This window comes from Aptenodytes forsteri, unplaced genomic scaffold, assembly GCF_000699145.1.
Source record: "Aptenodytes forsteri isolate BGI_AS27 unplaced genomic scaffold, ASM69914v1 Scaffold361, whole genome shotgun sequence".
Taxonomy (NCBI): domain Eukaryota; kingdom Metazoa; phylum Chordata; class Aves; order Sphenisciformes; family Spheniscidae; genus Aptenodytes; species Aptenodytes forsteri.
In genome coordinates, this window is record NW_008796212.1 from 1 (window position 1) to 8,362 (window position 8,362).

An 8,362-nucleotide genomic window follows, 5' to 3' on the forward strand; every position below is an offset into this window, starting at 1 on the left:
GAGAAGAGGACCCGGGATATGGTTATTCCCTCTCTGGGTGAGCGGGGCCCCATGCACGCCCCACGGCCAGCGCAGCTGAGGTTATCCATCCCCCTCCTTCCTGCGCCGGGGTTTTGGGAGCTTTTGCGTGCAGGGTAAGTCCACGGCAAAGCCTGGCGGCAAACCTGCGCTGTCAGCCCACGTCCTCGTGCCTCTGCCCGCTGAGCTTTTAGCACTTTGCTCTTTAATAAGAGCAACTCAGGCTTGTCCAGGAATGAAATTAGGATGGTCCAGAAGACATCGTGCATTCAGGTTTCTCTGGTGTTTTTGGCATCTGCCCGGGATGCCCCATGTGCTGCTCCCACGGGAAAAGATGCCTCAATTTTTTCACTGTATGGACTTGTAGGAGATGCTGTGCTCAGCGGGGCTGTGTTGGGATTAAACTGACAAGTCCCCCGGAGCACCTTTTCCCGGCCCAATCCAGGTCTGTGGGATCAAAAGGGAGTCCCCCGGAGCACCTTTTCCTGGCCCAATCCAGGTCTGTGGGATCAAAAGGGGATTTTTCTCTGCAGTCACTGCCCTTCGGGGAAGCCAAGCCGTGATGTGGGGCACGGTGGTGAGCACCTCGAGGTCTGGAGGCACCCAGATTCGGGTTGGCAGCATCTGGGTTTGCCCTGCAGATGCTCGGGGCCACTTTGGGTTGGGATGTCAGCGAGCACATGAGCTAGTTTCGCTCTTACCCTCGAGCAGGACTTGCTCTGATTTGTGTTTGCAGCATTATAAGCCAAAGTGACAGTTTATACAAATAGCCTGAAATCCTATCTGGAGAGACTCAGGTTGGACTTTATTTTTTTTCCTGGCTTTCGTGAGGGTATTAAACAGAGCTGAACTCTGCCGTCATCCCCGAGCATGACGAGACCAGGATTGATGGAGCAATAACGCACCCTTCCTTTCTCCTAGCGACTCCATCCTATGGATTTCAGCAGCAAAACCCACCTCTTGTGCTCGTCTCCCTGTTGGCATCCAGGAGTTACGAGGAATGAAGATTGTCAGTCTCCCGTTTCGGAGTCCTTCATTCTCACCCTTTGCCTTGAACGGGAATTTAGGTACCAATATCCAACAAGCCTGGATGAGCCCCGCACAGAGCCAGTGCAGGGAAGCCTTTGTGTTCAGCCCAAGCTGGTATTAGCTAGGACACGTCTCAGGTTTTAGCGTGAGAAAGAAATTTCTAAGTCCTACAGCTGGAGAAAAAATCTTAAAAAAATGTCAGCCCTAAAGCATGCAAAAAGGAAACCGAGGGTGAAAAAAGGCCAGTGAAGGATGATCTTTAAAAGCATCCTTGTGACCCAGGGAGAGGTTTGGGTGGAATAATTCAGGATTGGGGTATGAGCAGGGATGGGACTGAGCCTAGACCTGGTCCTGCCCCCCTGCAGGGCAGTGATGGGAACCAGGGAGGGAGCAGGGGAAAGGGAGAAGAGGGATGTCAGGATGATAAGAGGGACGTCAGGATGATGGAGGGGAGGAAGAGACACTTCACCGTGCCCCAAACCGATGGAGGAGGCAATCCAAGCACAAGCAGGAACTGTGGAGAAGAGGGAAAGCAGGTCAGGCTGCGAGGATGGCTGTCCAAGAGCAAGAGCAGGGAGGAAGGTCAAAGCGCAAAGCAGGACACAACAGGAAGGGGCTTAGAGAGTAACGAGAATTACCGCTGTAAGTCCATTAGTCTAACAAGGAAGATCCACTGCTCAGCAGCAAGGGGAGGTGGTGGGAGCCCACGTGTTGGATGCCTTTCGAGCAATGGTGTTTGCTGGAAAGTGCATCGCATGGAGAGGCCAACCCCACGGGTACCGGGATGCGCTCGACCACCTCAGACTGGGCCAGAGATTTGGGGAGCTGCCAGTGTAACCTCCTCTCTGAAAACCTGCTGGAACGATTCCTCAAAGCTTTGGGAAGGAGCTGAGGCCATGCGGCGAGGAGGAGCCAGGGAAAAATGGGGGAGAAAATAGTGTGAGACCTTGATGATGATCCGAGCATCCAGGCGCAGGTTCACTTGGGTCCCTGCACCGCTTTGCTCCGTGCTGTGCCACCGTCGCTCGAAAGGTGCCAGGCAGGTTCTGAGCTGGCCCAGGCACCTTCCCAGCCTGCCTGGAAACCTGGCGATTTACGGACAAAGGTGCCGGTCCATGGTCGGAGAGGTTTCGCTGCCGAGGGCAGGCAGCGGGGAGCCAGCATCCCCCCACGGGCAGGCGCTGGCAGCTGCTTCCCTCCCAGCACCGCTTCCAGGAGGGATCATCATCTCGAGGCACTTAGGCTGGGAATTCCCTGTGCTCTGGGCTCGAAGCAAAACCTGTTCTCCATGTCACTCCGCATCTCCACGTTAAATATTCCTGCACCAGCCAACATCCCTGGGGCCTTTTCCCTTCTCATTTTCTCCCCCTGCCCTGGAGACGATGAGTTTGGGACAGTATTTATTCCCATCCTTCCCTCTCGCCTGGATCCTGGGAGCTGTTTATGGGCTGCTGACAGCTGACAAAGCCCATTTCTACATGGCAGTGGGAGCCTGCTCAGCATCTCCTGGGCTCCGGCACCGGCAGGGCTGCCGCTACATCGGGCAGGAACGCTGCTGCCTGCAGCCACATCCCTCAAGATGAAACTGCCGGGACCAAACCTGCTGCCTCCGTGGGAGATCTCTCAGCTCTCCAGATTTTATCCTGTGTTTAATTTTTGCCATCTGCTGTTCCAGGCTCCAGGGGCTGCTTGGTCTGTCTGGTGGCTGTTGGTCTCTGGTTAAATCAGCCCCGTTGGATTTTCCTCCCGTGTGGACTCATCGTTGATTTTCCTGGATGATGGTCTCATCCCTTTCTGATCCAGGGCAGCTCTTTCCTTCCCAGCTTGCAACACTCATTTAATTCAATGTTACGGTTACGCTTTGGTAAATCCTTCCCATTTTTCATTGCGTTCATCATCTCTTAATAACATCAACATCGTGGGGTTGCCAGTGGATTTTCAGAGGGCTTGCGCTGGGCTGCACCGTTTCCCAGCCTGTCATCGACAGAGCATGGCACAGACCCCATAACACATTGAATTAAATGAGCATGAAGAATCCCCTTTATAAAGAAAGCCAAGAACATTAAATGGTCCAAACCCACACTTCCAAATTAGCTAACAACCCATCAACCACTTTGAAGCTGAAAAAGCAAATCCTTATGCCTGTGGTTAAATGAATCCTTAACAAAACTTTACGGCCATCGCTGTAACACCTCCCTGGTCCTAAACGCCCCGGAGCTTTTCTGGTTCATGTGCCCTGGGAGGGGGAATGCATTTGGCAAAGCTGGCCAGTGTTGTGTGACCACGGTGGGGACCGCGAGATGTCCCGTGGTCCCCATGCTCCGGGTGCCGGCTCCGGCAGCAGCCACAGATGCTCTTTCAGGTGAGCCCGTGAGCATGGTCTGCTCCTTCCCGCCCCCCCGGCACCCCAAGTCGTTGTGTTAGAGGGGACATCCCTGCCTCGATCGCTGCGGAGGATTCGTGGACATGCTGCCCATGGAGGTGTCTGACTCGATCTGAACCCTTGGTCTCTTCGGCTGCTCTGTCCCCGGGGTGGTTCACACCTTTCTCTGCCCGTTCAGCATCTTCCTGCTTTCCTCCAGGGCTTTTACATCCAGGGCAATGTGAGATTAAGTCAAACCTTCGAGCAGGAATGATGCCACATCAGAGGGAAGACCTCCACCACCAAACCCTGCTGCCCATCCTACCCAAACCCCCGCGGGAAGGGACCGAGCTCCTCCTAACGCCCTCGGCCGGTTTCCTCCCGTTGACGGCAAAGCCCAGGTCTGGCACGGGGTGGCCGTAGCGTGTCCCTGCCCGTCACTGCCTGCGCCTGGTGTCACTGCCTGCTGGCGGTGGGAAAGGGGTGGCTGTTTCCAACCCAGGTCGGTCCCTTGGCTGGGTCCATCCTGCAGCTTCCCTGGCCCAAGGCTGGTAGAGGAGGAGGAAGAGGGGGAAGAGGAAGGGGGGGGTGAGTGCTTCTCGCCCCAAACCACTCTCCCTCCCAGGGCTGATGCGCTGGGTCTCAGTAGGGGTGTCCAGCTGTAGCACCTGCTTCACAAGCCATGGATTTTGGCTTTTTTGGGCTTGGATGAGGAGGTTAGGAGCAAAGAGCAGGCAAGCAGGGGGCAGGGGCTGGGGCAGGAGCCCTTCCTCCTGCTGCCCACAGGTACAGGAGCTCCCCAGGCTGCTCCAGGCTCCAAACACTAAAGATGAGCAGTGGGGCAGCACCCAAAACAGGGCTCAGGAGGTGTTTCCTGCAGCAGATCATCCTGCAAGGAGCTTGGATGCCGAAGGCAAGGTCTAATCCTGCACAGGCTGCCCAGGCAGTCCGGACACTGGGCATGGGGTGGGGATCTGCAGCAGCAAGCGATGGGAGCGGCACATCCCGGCCGCGGTGGGATGGCAAAATCTCGCTTCTCTGCACTATCGTCTCATGATCACTTTGCATCTCACCCGCCAGCCTTCAGCCAGACCATCACCTTCCCCTCTTGTGCTTTAATTGGTCATCGCCACAGCCAAATTATGTTACTGAGCATCCCCAGCCCAAACCAAGCAGCTCAGCGCGTGTCCATGGTTCTCGCCTGTGTGGCACAAGAGCGTCAGGGCTCAGCAGCACCACGGAGACGGAGCTCTTGTGTTGGGAGGGTGTTGCGTTGCATGAAGATGCCCGAGGTTTGGGGGCGTCCCAGCCTGGATATGGCCTTGTAGGACATTTTCTGGTCTCCCGGTGGCCTCTGTGCAAGAGGCAGCTTTTGCTACGATGGGGCTGGCTCGATTCCCAAGGGACTTGACCAAGGGGACACGACACGTCCCAGCGCCATGTCCTCCCTCCACCCCTTCCCAGTATCTTCCACCGCAGCCCGTCTCCTAGGGGGATTAAGGCTTCTGCCCTACCCTCCTATATCCCATTAGGGGCATTAAAGCAGGAGCCAGCAGCCCCGAGGACCTTCCATGTGGCTCCAGGAGCTTTCTTAAGTTGAGACCACGTTAAGCCTCCCAGAAATGGTCCCTGCTTAGAGGGGGAAATCCCCGCTTGCTGGGCAGAGGCCCGGGGTTTACGCAACGTTATATGCCCAGCACTGGGTTGGATTTGCTGCCTGTGGGACCAGGAGGACGCGGCAGCACTCGGCACGGGGCAGGCGTTGGCACCTTGGACCTTGCTCCCAAGGGAGCCCAGGGATGCAGGGGGGACTGGGGACAGCCCGATGGGCTCCCCGTGACAGCAGTGCTGCATCCCAGGAGTACTCAGGATTCCCCCCTGCCGTGGCAACCCCCCAGGGGTTTCGGTCCCCTGCGGGGTCCTAGCAGCTTTTCTGTCCGTGCCAGCATGAAAGTCCTGATCTCTCTGCACAGCTGGGTGAGCATACGGGGTGTAACCCCTGTCCGCGTCCTGGGCACCCCGTCCCCGGCATCCCTGGAGATGTTTAGCTGCAGGAGGGAGACGGGCAGGATCCAGCCTGGTCTTGAAGGCTCTTTATTGCCTGGTTCTCCAGCGCTTGAGCCAGCAGGAGCTGCTGGGGCTGCCAGGAAGGCAGCTTTGATCCAGCCCTGCAGGGCTCCTGTCTTGCTGGGATGTGGAAAGAGTCAGTCTGCCCGTCTGTCTGTTTGTGTGTGCAGCATGTGTGTGCACGTCTACATTCGTGTGTATATGCATGTGTGCATGCATGCCTGCGCGTGTGCATGCATGCCTTTATGCGTGCGTGCATGGGTGCATCTGCGTGTATGCATGGTTGCATGCGTGCATGCATGACTTTATGCATATGTGTGTGTGTGAACGTGACTGTGCACACGCGTGTGCATGTGTATGCTTGTGCACGAGCATGAAAGCTGATCTCTCTGCACAGCTGGATGAGCATACGGGGTGTAACCCCTGGCCGCGTCCTGGGCACCCTGTCCCCGGCGTCCCTGGAGATGTTTAGCTGCAAGAGGGAGACGGGCAGGATCCAGCCTGGTCTGTGAGCATACGGGGTGTAACCCCTGTCCGCGTCCTGGGCACCCCGTCCCCGGCATCCCTGGAGATGTTTAGCTGCAGGAGGGAGACGGGCAGGATCCAGCCTGGTCTTGAAGGCTCTTTATTGCCTGGTTCTCCAGCGCTTGAGCCAGCAGGAGCTGCTGGGGCTGCCAGGAAGGCAGCTTTGATCCAGCCCTGCAGGGCTCCTGTCTTGCTGGGATGTGGAAAGAGTCAGTCTGCCCGTCTGTCTGTTTGTGTGTGCAGCATGTGTGTGCACGTCTACATTCGTGTGTATATGCATGTGTGCATGCATGCCTGCGCGTGTGCATGCATGCCTTTATGCGTGCGTGCATGGGTGCATCTGCGTGTATGCATGGTTGCATGCGTGCATGCATGACTTTATGCATATGTGTGTGTGTGAACGTGACTGTGCACACGTGTGTGCGTGTGTATGCTTGTGCACGCTCACGTGTTCTCACCGTCACGCAGGCCTGGCCTGTGAGCCCTGGCTCACCCCAGCCCCTGTTCCCAGACAGCTGCCAGGGTGACACGGTGGGTGCTCCGGAGCCGTCACGTATGTTACATGCCGCCTGCCCGTGTCCCGGTGCCCGGAGCAGGGGCTGCAAGGCCAAGGGCTCCCGCCGGGTGCGCAGGCGTTGCTGCAGGGTGCTCGGTGAAAGAGGAAGGACGTGAACTTGAACGTGTGGTGTGTTGTGAGAAACTCTGTGACCAGGAGGTGACACAGCTCTGGCCCTAACAGGAGCTGGCAGCAGCCCTCGCACTGACATAGGGATGCATGCACATGCTTGCATGCATACAGGGCACACGGCATGCACACGTGTGTGCCGGGGGTGCCATGCATACACATGCATGTGCCACAATGCACCATGCACGCACACACGTGTGCCAGGGGATGCCATGAATGCACATAAATGTGCCATGGGACACCACACATGCACACACGTGTGCCAGGGGATGCCATGCATTCACACACATGTGCTACAATGCAGCATGCATGCACATATATGTGCTAAGGGATGCCAAGCATGCACATACGTGTGCCGTGGGACACCATGCATGCACATGTGTACCAGAGGGCACTGCGCATGCACACCCTGGGGCTCAGCTCCAGCTGCACGTACATTCAGACACAACAGCCCAGCCAGAGGGGATGCACGCAAACATGCACATACATGTGCCAATGCACACGCAAATGCATGCAGTTCCAGAGTGCCGTAGATGGTGCATGTGTGCACGCACACCCGCGCCGGCAGCATCGCGCCTCCACTGTGTCTTTGCCACGGCACAGCCACCGCTCACAGGGCCACCGACCCTGCCCTCGTCACACACCTGAGCCTCGCTCCATGCCTCAGTTTCCCCACCTGAAAAGGGCCTGGGTCCTGCCCCGCGCAGGGTAGACGCCCCGTGACTAATCACCTCCTGGGTTAATCATTCATTTCTCCTCCTCGCACGCAGCCGGGGTCACTCGTCCCGCTCAGCACGGCGCCTGCGCCCAAGGACTCGGGGACCTTGGCTCGTCCTCCGCCAGAGAGTGATTCCCAGGGGGACACTGGTGAGTTCATGCCCCCCACAGCAGGACAAGCTCCCACCTCTACCAGCTTGGGGACACCAGTCCCAGCATTGCCACCAGCATCCGGCCTGGAGAGGACGGGGCTGCTTGAGTGATGGCTTGAAGGTCCCTGCGCCCCGTGAGCAGGTAGAGGGGGTTTGGGGAGGGTGGAGGCCACCCCTGTCCCTGCAAGGTCCTGTGCCACCCTTGTGCCACCTCCCCGCCTGCAGCTGCAAAACCCTTCTGCAAAAGTCAAAAATATTTACCGGTGCTGAGCAAACATCCCGGTAAGTGGGGGGTCGGATCCATGCTGGTGGGATCTGCACGGTGCCCAGTGCCAGGGGCTTCCCAGGAGAGCCCCCCGCCCGCTCGAGGGTACCCCAGCATCACCACTGCCCGCCCTGGCTCAGCAAGAGCCGCGCTCCAAGGGACACGGTGGGGTCCCCAGGTTGAGGACGATGTGCCCTTGTCGTCCAGCACCGCAGCTGGTCCCGCTGTGCCCTCTCAGCCGCCTTTGCTGCCCCACCTCCCAGCTGGGTGCCACCTCCATGTCCCCATCCCTGCTCTGCATCCACCCCTTGCTGCCATCACCTCCTCCTGCCTGCCCACCAGGGATGAGGGGGTCCCTCACCCTTCACAGCCCTGGGTGCTATGGGTGCCCTGCATGGGGACACAGCCTCTCCCACCCCCAGGAGGGCTCCCCACTCCCTCCTTCCCACCCCATTGGCACCAGCCCCAGGAGCCATCGCTGACCCCCTGCTCTGCCTCCCCCCAGGTCAGAGCTGGAGGAGGCCCAGCCGGGAGCCCCCGTC